The sequence below is a fragment of the Lactuca serriola genome, chromosome 8, assembly GCF_051521515.1.
Source record: "Lactuca serriola cultivar US96UC23 chromosome 8, Lser_US96UC23_V15, whole genome shotgun sequence".
Classification (NCBI taxonomy): Eukaryota; Viridiplantae; Streptophyta; class Magnoliopsida; order Asterales; family Asteraceae; genus Lactuca; species Lactuca serriola.
Genome location: NC_136415.1, coordinates 252470473 through 252485002, shown reverse-complemented (window position 1 = coordinate 252485002; position 14530 = coordinate 252470473). Strand labels below are relative to the sequence as shown.

The 14530-nt window shown below is 36.2% G+C and overlaps 1 long non-coding RNA gene across 2 annotated transcripts; it reads left to right on the top strand.

The window, feature by feature from the left end:
• The first annotated feature begins 11905 nt into the window (after nucleotides 1-11905).
• On the top strand, nucleotides 11906-13946 carry LOC145070054 (uncharacterized). 2 transcript variants are annotated; one of them, XR_013689802.1, is made up of 4 exons: nucleotides 11906-12221; nucleotides 13062-13347; nucleotides 13433-13472; nucleotides 13543-13946. It is a non-coding gene; the product is annotated as an uncharacterized LOC145070054 (long non-coding RNA). The 2 variants fall into 2 exon arrangements; XR_013689801.1 differs by having other exon boundaries at nucleotides 13062-13472.
• Nucleotides 13947-14530: the final 584 nt, after the last annotated feature.

Below are 14530 nucleotides of genomic sequence, written 5' to 3'. Positions count from 1 at the left end.
CGATGCGTCAATTTCAGGTTTGGGTGTGGTGCTGGTGCAGACGGGGCATGTTATCGCCTATGCCTCGAGGCAGCTGAAGCCTCACAAGGCAAACTACCCGACGCATGATCTAGAGTTGGGGGCGGTTGTTTTCGCCTTCAAGATTTGGCGACATTACCTCTATGGGGTTCGATGTACCATATACACAGACCACAAGAGTTTGAGGTACCTCATGGATCAGCTAAATCTGAACATGAGGTAGCATGTGGTGAAGGATTACGATTGTGAGAACCTCTACCACCTGGGGAACGCCAACGTCGTGGCTGATGCGCTTAGTCGCAAGGCAGCCCCAATCAGAGATATTTGTTTGAGGATCACAGTGGTGACTTCACTTTTGAAGCGGATCCTAGGGGCGCAAGTTGAGGGTATGAAGGAGGAGCGCCGGAAAAGCGAGCGGATCATAGGCCATGTGGCCTCGTTTTACTATGACAATTGTGGGTTACTGACCCTACAGAGGAGGGTCTGGGTCCCATACTGGGGAGGAGTATGGCAGATTTTGATGGATGAAGCGCACAAATCCAGGTTCTCTATCCATCCCAGGCCGACAAAGATGTACAAAGATCTTCGTCCTGATTACCGGTGACCCTAAGAGAAGCAGGATGTAGCCTGGTACATCGAAAGGTGCCTAACCTGTAGAAAGGTTGAGCACCAGAGGCCTCACGACAAGACACAGTCGTTGGATATCCCTATGTGGAAATGGGAAGATATTACTATGGATTTCATCACGAAGCTTCCTAGGACCGCACGGGGAGTGGATTCGATTTGGTTCATCGTGGATCGATTGAACAAGAGCGCACATTTCATTCCGATCCAGGAGAGCATTTCGGCCGAGAAGCTAGCCGACATCTACATTAGACAGGTAGTAGCACGACACGGAGTGCCAGTCTCAGTGATTTTTGACAGAGACGTGCTGTTCACTTCCAAATTATGGAAGAAGTTTCACGACGACTTGGGTACTCATCTGCACTTTAGAACTGCTTTCACCTGCAGACGAATGGTTAGAGCGAGCGGACCATCCAAGATTTGGAGGATATGCCACAGTCATGCGTTTTAGACTTCGGTGGTAGCTGGGATACCTACCTTCCCTTGGTATAGTTTTCCTACAATAATAGCTACCACGCGAGTATTGACCACCCTCCCTTCGAGATGCTATATGAGAGGAAGTGCAGAACCCCGATATGCTGGGGTGAGGTTGGACAGAGGGTCATGGGGAGTACCAAAGTGGTACTCAAGACGAAGGAGAGGATCCATCAGGTCCGGAGCAGGCTTCAGACTGATCAGAGTCGGTAGAAAAGCTATACCGACAAGCGCCATTCGGACCTAGAGTTCCAATTTGGGGATATGGTCCTCCTGAAGGTGTCACCTTGGAAATGTGTCATCCAGTTCAGGAAGTGGGGAAAATTGGGCCCCAGGTACATTGGACCTTTCAGGATTGCAGCCCGGGTGGGCAAGGTCGCTTATAGGCTGGATCTGCTAGCCAAGCTTAGCCAAATTCACACTACCTTTCACGTCTCCCAACTACGGAAGTGCTTGGTAGAAGAATCTGCAATGGTGCCTCTAGAGGATATTCAGGTGGATGACAGCCTGAAATACATCGAGAATCCAATAGCTATCCTCGACAGGAAGTCGAAGGATCTGAGGAACAAGAGGGTCAAGCTTGTGAAGGTGTAATGGCAGCACTGCAAGGGCTCAGAATGGACTTCGGAGTCGAAGGACGAGATAAGGGAGCACTACCCCAAGCTTTTTACAGATGCATCTGAAGACTTCGAGGACAAAGTCTAAAATAAGTGGGGGAGGTTTGTAACGCTCGATTCCTAATACGTATCTTAAATAAAGAATATTTTCATTTTTATACTAGCACTCAACGATTTAGAGGCTCAAATCTTCGAGTAGAGACGAATTTTGGACGCGGATGGAAAAGCCTACTCGTCGAGTCGGAAACCCGACTCGAAGAGTAGACTTGTCTGGGTGAAAGGGTTAAGAGTATGAAACGGTAATTAAGGAAGGTTAACTTTGACTTTGACCTGAGTTGACCCTTAAAAGGGTTAAGAGTATGAAACGGTAATTAAGGAATGTTATTATGTGTAGGAGTTTGAGAGGAGTTGATCTCGGCACCGAGGACAGTTCAGACACTTCACGACATTGGGGTGAGTTACCTTCCAGTAGAAATAGGTCTATGGCACAAAGGCCAACCCACTAGTAAGAGTTATAGTATATATAATTGTCTTCGTGATAATTATATGGTATTTTGTTATCTGTTATGATTATGTGCTAGCCTGATATGATGTTATGTGATAGTAGGTAGTAGGGGGAATAGTCCCCGCATTACGGTCGTAAGGACCTAAGGGTAGTTCGGGCACCCTAGATATGCTCGATAGTATGTTTATGCTATGTTATTATGTGGTAGTAGTAGGGGTGAAATAGTCCCCGTAGCCGGTTGCATGAAACCGGAGGGTAGGTCGGCACCCTAGACTTGCCAGACAGGGTAGGTCGGCACCCCAGAATTGCCAGACAGGGTAGGTCGGTACCCTAGCATTGCAAGACAGGATAGGTCGGGCACCCCAAAATTGTCCGACATTATGTTAGTTATGTGGTATGTGGTATGATGGGGGAACTCACTAAGCCTCGTGCTTACAGTTTTCAGTTTTGTTTTCAGGTACCTCTTCATCGAAAGGGAAGGAGCTGGCACGTTAGCAGCGCATCACACACACACACACACAAGATTTCCATATTATGAAGATTCTTGAGATTCTTGGGATTATACTTTGACATTATTAATATTTCATGAGATGCTTTTGGGACATGTGATTATGATTTTATGATATGATGTGGCACGATAATGTTTTCTTATAAATGTTTTTTCAAAATCGTTATATATAAAATGAAATTTTTGGCTTTGAAAATTAGGATGTTACAGATATGATAGTTACTATAAAACTCCTTTTGAAGAAATCTGAAAGATTTTTCATGAAAAACTAGGGTATAACTTCAAACTCAAGGGCCTCACTCGTGATCCCTACAGGAACATCCTTTATCAGTGCTTTAATGTAGGATGGAAATACTTAACAGGTGTGATTGGAAAATATTTTGGTCACAAAACTGGAAGCTTGGATCAAATAAATCTCTTTGATCAAAGGATCTTATACTAGAAACTGGATTTTGCTCAAATCTTTCTTGATCAAATGATTGAATGTATTTCTAGGATCAAGAGACCAGTGCATGTTCCCTACCCATGTTGGCTTGGGTTGATCTTGTCTCATGAAGAAGGATATGTTGAAACTCGTGGGGATCATCATTCCTATTCCTGCTCTTTCCTCGAAAATCATCAATAATGCCCCATCTAAGGATAATCTGCCTATTACTGCAAGGATACGAAAGTGGATTGAAAATCCCTATGTGGTTGAATCCTCAGACTCTGAAGAGGATAATGACAATAATGATGCTGGTGATGAAGAGGTAATGATAATGGGAATAATGATGATTCAAAAGATGGTAATAAAAAGGGGCTGATAAGGGAGAAGACACTGATAAAGATGAAAATAAATAAGCAGCTGACATGAGAGATGACTTCACTCAGAAAATGAACTCTCCTCCAAGGTTTAACAAGCACATACGTTTTTCAACCTCTTCATCCTCTTCCTCTGTTGATGACACTGAACGTCGTGGATCTACTCCTCATGTTGGAGATACTATTGAGCCAATGTTCCAGGATGAACCTTCTCCAACACCGTCTCCTTCTCCTAAAGCTGATACAATTCATCAAGCTGAAACAGTTCCTCCTACACCATCACCTATTAATATGATTATTTTTCATCAGGGTGATTAGGGAGAATCCAACTCCAACTTTGAAACTATTTTGCTTTCTCAACTCTCATTAATTATACAACTAACTTAGCCAATGAACAAAAGGTTGGCTAAAGTTGAAAGGGATGTGGCTATAATGAAAAGACTTATGGCCTTAGGTGATGATGATGATGATATAGTTATTGATGACACTCCACTAAATTCTCTAGGTGATAACCCTCCTCCACCTACACCTCCATCATCAAATCTTCCACCACCACCTCCTCCATCATCTCATCCTCCTCCAAGAACTCCTTCTCCTCCTCCTAAATTGCTTCCCTAAAGTGATGCTCCCAAAAAGGGGGAGAATTATCAAGAGGGTCCTCAGCCAATGAAAATGCAGGTGGTGATTGCATCTCATCCTGAGATGAATGAAAGGAGTGAAGCTGAAGTTGATCCTCTAAAGCGGATTGTTGTCGCTGATGCTACAACTGATCAGCCCATTCTAGACACCGGTGACCAACCAAAAACCGATGACTATGAAGGGTTTATAGATATTGGTTTCGTTAAACAAGTTGTCATTTTTTCTATTCCATTAAATGTTGTTTATCCTGGATCTTGTTTTGAGGGGGAGTTCTCTTAAGAGGTTCCTCAAGGAACACATAGTGATATTGATTCTGATGATGGTGTCCAGCTCAATCCACAAAAAAGGAAGGCTTCCTTCTCAGGGGGAGCTTTTAACTCTGAGCTAGAAGTTCCTCGGCAGCCGATGATACTTCAACACCTCCTCAAAAGAAAAGCAATCTCATTTTTTATCTGAATGAGTTTGCAGAAACATGGAGCTTACCTATCGAGGAAGTTATACACATCATGCTGGAATAAAATGTTGTTGTTCGTGAGAAGAAAGAAGCCAGAAAACAAGAATGTTTGTCTGCCAAACATGTTCAAGAACTTGTTTTCGCTGATAAAAATGTAGCAGTTCAAAGAATTGATATTCAGGTTAAAAAGATTTTCAATAACAATGTAGAAAAGCAACACATTGTTTCAGATATATATGACCGGATTAATAGGAAGAAGTTTGGAGACATTCTAACTCGAAGAACAAAGCATGATCCCATCATCAGAGTGTGGTGCACCAAGCCAAAGAACGAGTCACTAAAGCTTCACTTGGTAAGGAAGAAAATTGAGTATGAATACACTAAAGTTGTGTTTGCTCATGAGCTAGTCAAATTCGGTTACAACGAGTGGATGTAGATTCCTGAAATCATCAACAGGCATAAAAATGTTCATGCCCAAGAAGTGAAGTTGGCAATCCAACAACTTCTCAACAAAGTGAAGAAACTGCACCTGGTACCATCCATTGGTCCATCAATGAGTTCATCTAGATCAGCCTCATCAGGAAAAACAGGCGCACCTTGACAGTCCAAGGATACCAAGTTTCTTCTTCCTTATGGTATCAGATACATCAATAATGAATTACCAGTTAGTGTTGAACTTGTTCATTACATGTTTATTACAGAACCAAAGCACGATATGTTCTATCTCGACAGTCAAAATCAGATGTGCTTTCAATGCACTAATGACTTTCCTTTCTGCTCCTACCAAACACTTGTTTCACCTTCATTTGGAAGGATTAGGCCACTATGAACTAGAAAGAGGATATCGTGTGATGATATCACTAGAGTTGAGTATAAGACTGGACGAGCTAAAACTTGATCAATTCAGATGGGTAAAGCGTGAAGTCTTAAAAGAAGTTGACAACTTCTACAATGACTCTTCTGATGACTCTGAAGAAGAAGTTTAGTTTTGACATAATCAGATAGGGGAGATTATAAGGTCACACATTATGATCTGATGAGTGAAATTCATGATATGCTAATCTATCAGCATCAGCATCTATAAGTCATCAGCGCCGACATCTCAAGTTTAACAGCGTCAGCTTTAGTACAGTTTTCCGATTGTTAACTTTTTTTATATTAGGCATTTAATATAGATAAATATAGAATATATATATATATATATATATATATATCAGATCCGTAATCTTGGTGATAAGGATCTGATCATTAGTATGGATAAGACGCAATCCCTTCAATCAAGGGATATACATGTATAGATTAGTATATATACAACATTAGGGAAAACCTTAATGTAGTAGACATAGATTAGTGACTGTGGCTTTGTGTCAATCGTCTCTGTGACAAACTCGTCTTCTTGGTGAAGACAACATCTTTTCTTGGTGAAATGAACAATTTGAGAACTTCTGTGTTATTTACTTTCTGTTGATTATTTTGCTTAGATTACTTTTGTTTTTCTTTTTCATACTTGAAGTGTATCCATCAAATACAAACCTTTAGAAATACTATAGTTGGACTTAGGGTCGGCCCAAACGTATATCGGGCCCGGGGCAAAAAGAAAAAAAGGGCCCCTTACAGACAAATATAATAAGGATTCAAAAAATATTATTTATTTTTCACTATAAACGCGTTCAATTAGCAATAACAAACAAGTCAAATTGTTTATCTTTTGAGTTAGTTTGAGTTTGAACCAACTTTACGCCCTAAAAATCATTTAGATAATATATATATATATATATATATATATATATATATATATATATACACACACACATAGAGAGAGAGACACATCGTAACATTAATAATACAATTATTTAGGTTCTAAGCAGTAACATTTTAATATGTATACACACATGTCAAATATCCTTTCACTTTTGGAATATGATTGAGATATACTTTTCCTAGAATATATATATATATATATATATATATATATATATATAATACAAGAAGAACATGGAAAACATCTCCGAACCTTTCTTCGATCTTAGTTTGAAGTAAACAAGGAATGACGGAACAAAAAGACAGATAGCAAATAAGAGCTTTGGAGTAATAAAGACATATCTAACGACTTATATATAACATAAATGAAAAAGAAGAAAATTAAAGTAAATAAAAATTATAATCATAAATTTGTGACAAAGATGATATCACTAAATGAATATAAGAATATGCTAATGTGAAACACCCTTCACTAGGATAATTTTAAAATTATTTATAAAATTGCTTGATTTTATACACAAAAGAAAGAACTTAATTTAAGCAGAAATGTTGGTCCCAAAATGTTTTAAAATACTTCAAAATATTTTTTGTGGAATTAGGTCTTGAAGTACCAAAATATAATCTTTTACTTAAAATTATCCACCTCTTTTTGTGTGCAGATGTCATATGAATTGGCATGAAGTGTGTATTTGGTAGTTGATGCTCAAAATAAGACATTTGGTGTTGTTTCTGGGGTTTTAGCATAATTCCCGAGTACTTAATTGATTAAGACCTTTTGGGATTGTTTCCAAATGTTAGAAACTCCCCAAAGTGGGTTTGGATTGGGTATCGAATTATCAAAATCGAAAAATCCTGAAATTATATTTGTAACGTTCATACGTGGTACATATGTTTTTCCAATACGATGTGTCGACGAGATTTTAGGTTTGACCGAAGTCGCGATTAGTTGATCGGACATGGTGCGTCCTTTACACATATGACATGTAACCTGCAATGGCATATTCCATTTCATGTTTTGTACTCGTTTTCTTATCGGGATGTTATATGATTGTTTAGGATATTTAATTTGGTTATAGAAGCATTGTGTTTCCTCTATTCATTGTCTATTACTCTTGGACTTGAGGTAAGTTAATGCTTTTCTGAATCTAGTACATAGCCGGGAACTACAACTCTTGACAACAATCAATTAATTTAAGTTAGACTATAATGTGTTTTGAGTCTTAATGTGGATTATATGTACCGAAAAAGTTGATATCTTGTTGTGGTTATGATGATATGATGTAATGAAGTTATGAAGGCCAGATATATTTGTGATGATGTAGTTGAAAGATCTTTATACCTAAGAAGGAAAACTCTATTCCGAACAATCATTGAACTCCAACAACACAGTTCCAAGAAGCATTAATATGTATCTCGCCACGTCATGGTAATCTAATGCCCATGTCATGGGAACTGGGTTTTTGCGATTCAAGGGTTTGGAGTGGTTTTTGGATTTTGGTGATTTAAATGTATTTTTCTCTTATATCAAAACCGGATTTGCAGCTCCCTATATTGGGTGATGATTTGTAACTGTAAAGATAATTAGTAAATATAATAATAATTATCTATAGATTTCAAACCATTATGAAATATTCCATAGTCCATTATTTTCTAATTAGTTAATTAAACTATTAATTAATTAACAAAATAAGTCTCTAATATAAATATATTTTCAGTTTTGCTTTATTTTGTTCGTGCATGTAACTCAAAAAGAAACTCCTACGTATATTAATATTATCGCGCTTGTTACGACTATGGGCACTAATCTCCATCAGTAGTTACATGGCTGAGTGTAAGACGTATCTTGTGTCTCATATTTTTTTTTAAATGTCATAAGTGGTTAGGAGAAGATTAATATAGAGTGTGGTCTTGCCTCTTTGACTCCCATGCCTTATAACATTGATTCTTTGACTTTGTTTCAAGGTATACGCAGTTATACATGTCTAAGTAGAGGTGGCAATCGTGTTGTGTCGTGTCGGGTTCGTGTCGTGTCGAAACACTAAACGGGTTGAAAGTGCTTGACCCTAACCCGACCCATTTAATTAACGTGTCGTGTCGTGTCAACCCGTTTATTTTCGTGTCGAGTTCGTGTCGGGTTTCGGGTTAGGGCTATACCTTGAAACATGTTGTGTCATGTAAGGTTAAAAGATTAAGAATGTTGAAAGAGTGGGAGTTGGGTAGGCAGAAAAGAAAACCTAATAGTTTGGAGGTAGAATAGACGAAGTCATAGCAAGTTCAGATGACAAAATTAAAAGAGTGGGAGTTGGGGAGGCGGATGATAAGGTCATGAGTATGTGAGAGTGGTGAAAGAGACTGGGTAGTTTGGGAGAGAATGGAAAAACTGAAATGAAGTCTTGATCTAGACGGCTAAGTCATTTCAACATTACAAAACAAGTCAATTCGAAGGTTTTCTTTTACTTATGGTTTTGGTTTTGTATTTTTCTAGATTATTTAAATAGTTCAAAAAAGTTGCATACGAATAAACGGGTCATTTTCGAGTCATATTCGAGTTGAAATTCTCAACCCTAACCTTACCCATTTAATTTCCGTGTCGTGTCGTGTCAACCCGTTTATTTAAACGGCTTGAAATATCTTACCCAAACCCGTTTATTTCGTGTCGGGTTTCGTGTCGTGTCAATTTTTGCCACATCTATGTCTAAGTATATAAGAATATGTTATGTGAAAAACTAGTGAGTTTTTGCATATGTTTTCTTCCTCTCTTTTTGTTGCCCAAACCTAGAGCGCCTTGGTGCTAACTTCTTCTTTTTTCCTTGGATTAATAGAGATAAAATGCTATTAGTTGGTTTTCCTTTGAAGGCATATTTGGTATATACTTCTAAGGCTTAAAAAAATAACATACAAGTGAATACTAGCATCTTTGGTGGTTGATTTTTGGTTGGTAGATACATTATAAAGAACTTCTACTTTGGAGCTTAATGACTTCTTCAACAAATTTCTAATTGTCAAAAGGAACCAAAGTCTTCAAAGGTTGTAAACTCTTTCCTTCCTATGGTTGTTTTAATCTTCCTAAGCTGTAAAAAATGATAATTGGTGGATAAGATGCTTTTAGTGTATTCAATCATAAAATTGTTTTCGTTGTTAAACTCGTAGTTTTGACAATTTATTTTAGAATATTGTTGAATAAAACCCAACACTTGGTATCAGAGACATTTTTTTTGCAAATTGGTTAGATTATTTGATAATATGTTACTATCTTTATTTTTGGAAAACATAGATGGTTTTCTTTTGTAAGAAAATTCATATATATCTTTTATGACAATTTTATAATATTATTTTTAGTGACAAAAGTTTACATGCATTTTTTGTCACCAAAAGTTGTCTTGGAGTGATGTTGACTTTGTTAGCGTGTCGGATGACATGTCACATTGAGTGTGAGGTATCAAGCAATGGGGTGATCTACATTCTCGAACAAGAATGCATTGTACTTGTACATGCATTGTCAAATTAGTGAACATAACGACTTGGTCACAATGGTAGGGGTAAGAGTCGTGCCTCACTTGGTGCAATGGACTTAGCCGGTCACTTTAGTAGCAAACATGGTAATTCCTTTTGAGTTAGTGATGAGCTACTATCCCTCTAGCACTATAAGAAGGAAAGAAAGAGTTTCCTTTTGTCGCCTTGAACTCGTCTTTATTGGATCGTTGTAGAGCAGCAAGGGAACTAAAAATTGTGAATGTTTCTAATTAACTTAATCTTATTTTATAATCCAATTATATATATATATATATATATATATATATATATATATATATATATATATATATATGAAGCAAAGTTATATCTTTATAACAATTCGTCAAGTCTGATCAAGAAATCTACGCCAAAGTGCTTACGTAGCTGGTCATCGTTTGGCTAAGTTCCTTGATGACCGATTCATAAACCACTCTAGCTTTATTTCAGTATTGTTTTAAGTGTTCGCATAGTCTTATGTTAAGTGTTCACATAGGGACTCAGGTCCTAACAATTTAATGTTAGACTTTTTAGTATGTCATGAGTGGCTTTAAGAAGGTGTTATGTTGGACACATTAAGCACTAAATTAGTTACACTACTGCTCTACTGCTTTCAAGTAAGACCACCGATACCAAGAACCACCATAGACACCACCTTCGCCTCCACCTCCACCACTACCACCACCACCGTCGTCGTCTCTGTCTCCGCCACCCCTATCTCCACCACAACCACTGCCACCGCCACCGCCACCGCCACCACCTCTTCCCCCAATACCAACACCACTCCCACAACTATCACTATCTCAATCACCTTCGTCATCACCAATACAACTATCACCACCAACAATAAAAACATGAATGTCAATATGGTTTAATATCATTTATGTATCTTGCGGACTTAAAAACAATTTTTTGTTTTTTTAGACTACATATTTTATTCACATCATTTTCTATAGAGGTGGGTTGGATACCATAGACATTTATCTTTTCAAAAAACAAACAACAACTAATAGATTTGACCTTCCACATTTTACTTTTGTTTAAAAATTTTAAAGATGTTTTACTTTAACGAGAAATTGGTTACTTGAGTTACAATGTTTACGTGACATTTTCTATTTTATTATTTTCTTACTTCGTGACATTTTTTCTTTTTATACCGCAAGCTTAGTTAACTTAGGTTGTGTTTGGCTTATATAACTTCCAATTTACTGCAATGTACACTACAAGAAAAGTGACTTTTAGTGACCAATTTTTAGTGACGACCCAAAATATAGTCACTAAAAACATCTTTTAGTGACTATATATTAAGTGGTCACTGAATTTTGGTAATGGTACAAATTTAGTGACCAAATCTTTGATAGTTGTCACTGAGTTGTCACTAAAACATAGAAAAAAAATTATTATTATTTAATTTCATAATAAATATTAGTGACTAAAAAAAATCGTCACTGAAATGACAATTAGTGACCAAAAAATAGTCGTCACTGAATTGTAGCCTTGGTTACCAAAAACAGTGGTCATTAATTAAGTACCATGTGTTGTTCAAACACATATATGGCAACGATGCTAGTACTCACCGAAAAGATAGTGACTACAAATGGTGGTCACTAGTTGACGGAAAGATTATGATCTTTTTACCTTTGAAAAATTATACTTTGTTTATTTGAAAACAATGTAAATTTATTACATAAATAGATTTTTCACTAAACATTTTTTAAAAAAATATAAAAAATATATCGGTAATTTACAAATAAATAGAAACAAATGTTACCAGCTATAACTTTTTTTTAGCGCATGATACTATTATACATTTACTATATCAGGTTTATAAAAATATTTGTTAAATTGATTTTTGTTAAAATGTTAAATAATATATTTATGTTATTATTAGGTTTAAAAAAATATTTATTAAATTAGTTTTAATGAAAAGTATATTAATATATAATGAAAAATCTAAACAAAATAAGAGTTTCATACGCATTTGCCCTAGATCGAAATCTACGCACTACCACCACCCTACAGTTCGGCATTTCCTCTTGTCGGCCCACCGGCGTAACGGCGTTGCTCAAAATCTCTAAGCCGATGCACCTCCCTACGTCGGTATGGGAGTTTGGACCTAATCGCATCGCATTGCCGTTTGGAAGTAACCTAATCGCATCGCATATCCGTTTCGACCTAATTGCATCACATCACATCGTCGTTTGGACCTAATCGGATATGCATACACTGATACGTAGACCATAGTCATATCTCCATTCGTCTCTCCTTCTCCGTTTATCTCATCTACCGTTTTTGGTCATTGTGTTTCTGGTATCCCTCTCTCTCTATATATATATATCTATCTCTTTCCTAATTTTGTGTATTTCTGTGATTCCGATTTTGTTAGGTTTAATTCTGATTTTTTTTCTTTCTAATTGGCTGTGAATCTCTATGATTTGTCTTTTGATAGTGAGTTTATTTGTTCTATGTTAGCTTCTTTTGTAATTTATTCTTCAATCAGATATGGAAATCTAGTGTAAATGCTTCCAAGTTCATTATGTTCTTAAGAATGCCACTAATTTTGATTTCACCTACAGTATCCTAGATCAGCAAAGCAAATAAAGATTTACTCATTTTCTTTAGGATTTTGCAAACAAAATCAGTTAGACATGCTCTGATGGACAATCACTTTTGTTTAGCAACAGATGAGCAGACTATATGCATTTGCAATTCCGTATCCAATTAAGAACGTGATCTGTTTATATCATATAGAAAAGCTCAAACTGTTATGATTTGGGTAACAAAAATTCCCAATTTTGGTATAAATGAAAATCATATTCTCTTGCAAAATATCATTTTAATTGAATACATTACCTATGTATTTATTTCTAAACATTGTAAACTAAACTGTTTCTAGAAATCTCTTTTGGTGGTTGCTGTTGTCCTAACTCTGTTTGTTATATTATTTCTGTGAAGTGATGCTTTTACACATTATGCTATTAACATCTTATTATTCTGAAAACTCTTGTTTCCTCTCAGTTTAGACCAATATAACTTGAAATTATCTAGAGTGATGCCTTTTTTTCAACTTTAGATTAACTTATTCCTTAATTTAACAACCCCGCCTGAGTTTTATATACCACTTTCATTATACATTTATGTTATTTTCAGGATTTTTTCTTTTACCATAGCATATGGAAAAGTCTTGGATGAATATAGTTCATAGGACAAAGGACCCAAGATGATTTTCATTTATACCAAAACTGGGAATTAGAAGCCCTCCGAAGATTAATGGATGAATCGCACCAGGAGCTTTTTGAAGGATATCAAATGAAGACCATGGTTTGAACCCATAAGCATTTTTTGTACCTATATAGTTCATCGTTGCGCTCGATTATGTTTCTTTTGGAAGCTATGGTTTTGTTTCAGATTGAAATGAAGACCAAGAGTTTAACCTGTAAGCATCTGCCATTTATATCATTTTTTATTTGAATCTATTTTTCCTTTGATTTCGCATGTTTGGATTTCTATTTTTTGCTTAGGAGACGCTGAAATAAAATAGATAAGGTCAACTCTTGGAAGGTAAAAGTATTTTATGTTTGATTGAATTTTATGACTTTGTTTATTCTCATTAATTGGAGAAAATTTACAGGAAAAACCAAAAAATTTCTTTTCCAGAAAACTCACAAGAAAGAAAAGGACATGCCAAGAGTGGGAAATTTGACCAAGTAGAATGTTGTTGGCTAGAAACTCAACAAGAAAGCAAAGGACATGGCAAGAGATTTTTGAAGTTTAAGAAGGTAATAATTATGAAATTTACTACAAATGTACTTATGGGGACATCATTAAAGTAGAGCAAAAACTATACATTCTATGTACTTATAATATAAAAAAGGAAAGATGCAATAAATAGCAACACACATTTGTTTATTTGTGTATTATAGCATCTAGCTTCCGTTTCTTTTTTTATAACAGCGTTGTACTTTCAACCTTTTAAAAAGTACATTGTTGAACATGACAAGTTATTCTGCCTACTGTCCCACCTACCGGTAACAAATGCATAGTTATAATGTTGTAATATTATAACAATAACAAGATATTAAATATGTGACTTTATGAGTCTTCATTTTTAAGTTTGCAAAGGATATTGGATGTGTAGATAAAGATATGGGAGGTCAACATGAGGCATCTTCCCTTCGTGATGAAGTAAGTAAGTCGATCTTATCAAATTAAAAAGTTACTTGTACTATGAATTATTTCTAGGGTATTTTACTTATCGGAAATTTGTATATGCGAGATCATCCAAATCAATATAGCTATAGCCTATATGATATAATGTGCTTTTAGGATGTAATTTTTTGGGGATTAGGTTTACTTGAACAAAGTACAATACAGATGCATGACTTGGTGCGAAAATAAAAACAAAGGGCATTATTGTCTTTTTTGGGTTTCTGTTAAATGCGACAGGTATATTCAATAATGTATAAGAACATGGTGACTATGGTTAGCAGGGGATTAGAAAGAGTTGGTTTGATGTTTTAAAGATTTGGTACGATAAAAATTCTAAAGGGTATTTTGGTCCTTTTTTGGAATTTAATGGATCTAAGACCTGGTGTAACTATAACTCTAGTCCTCTAATT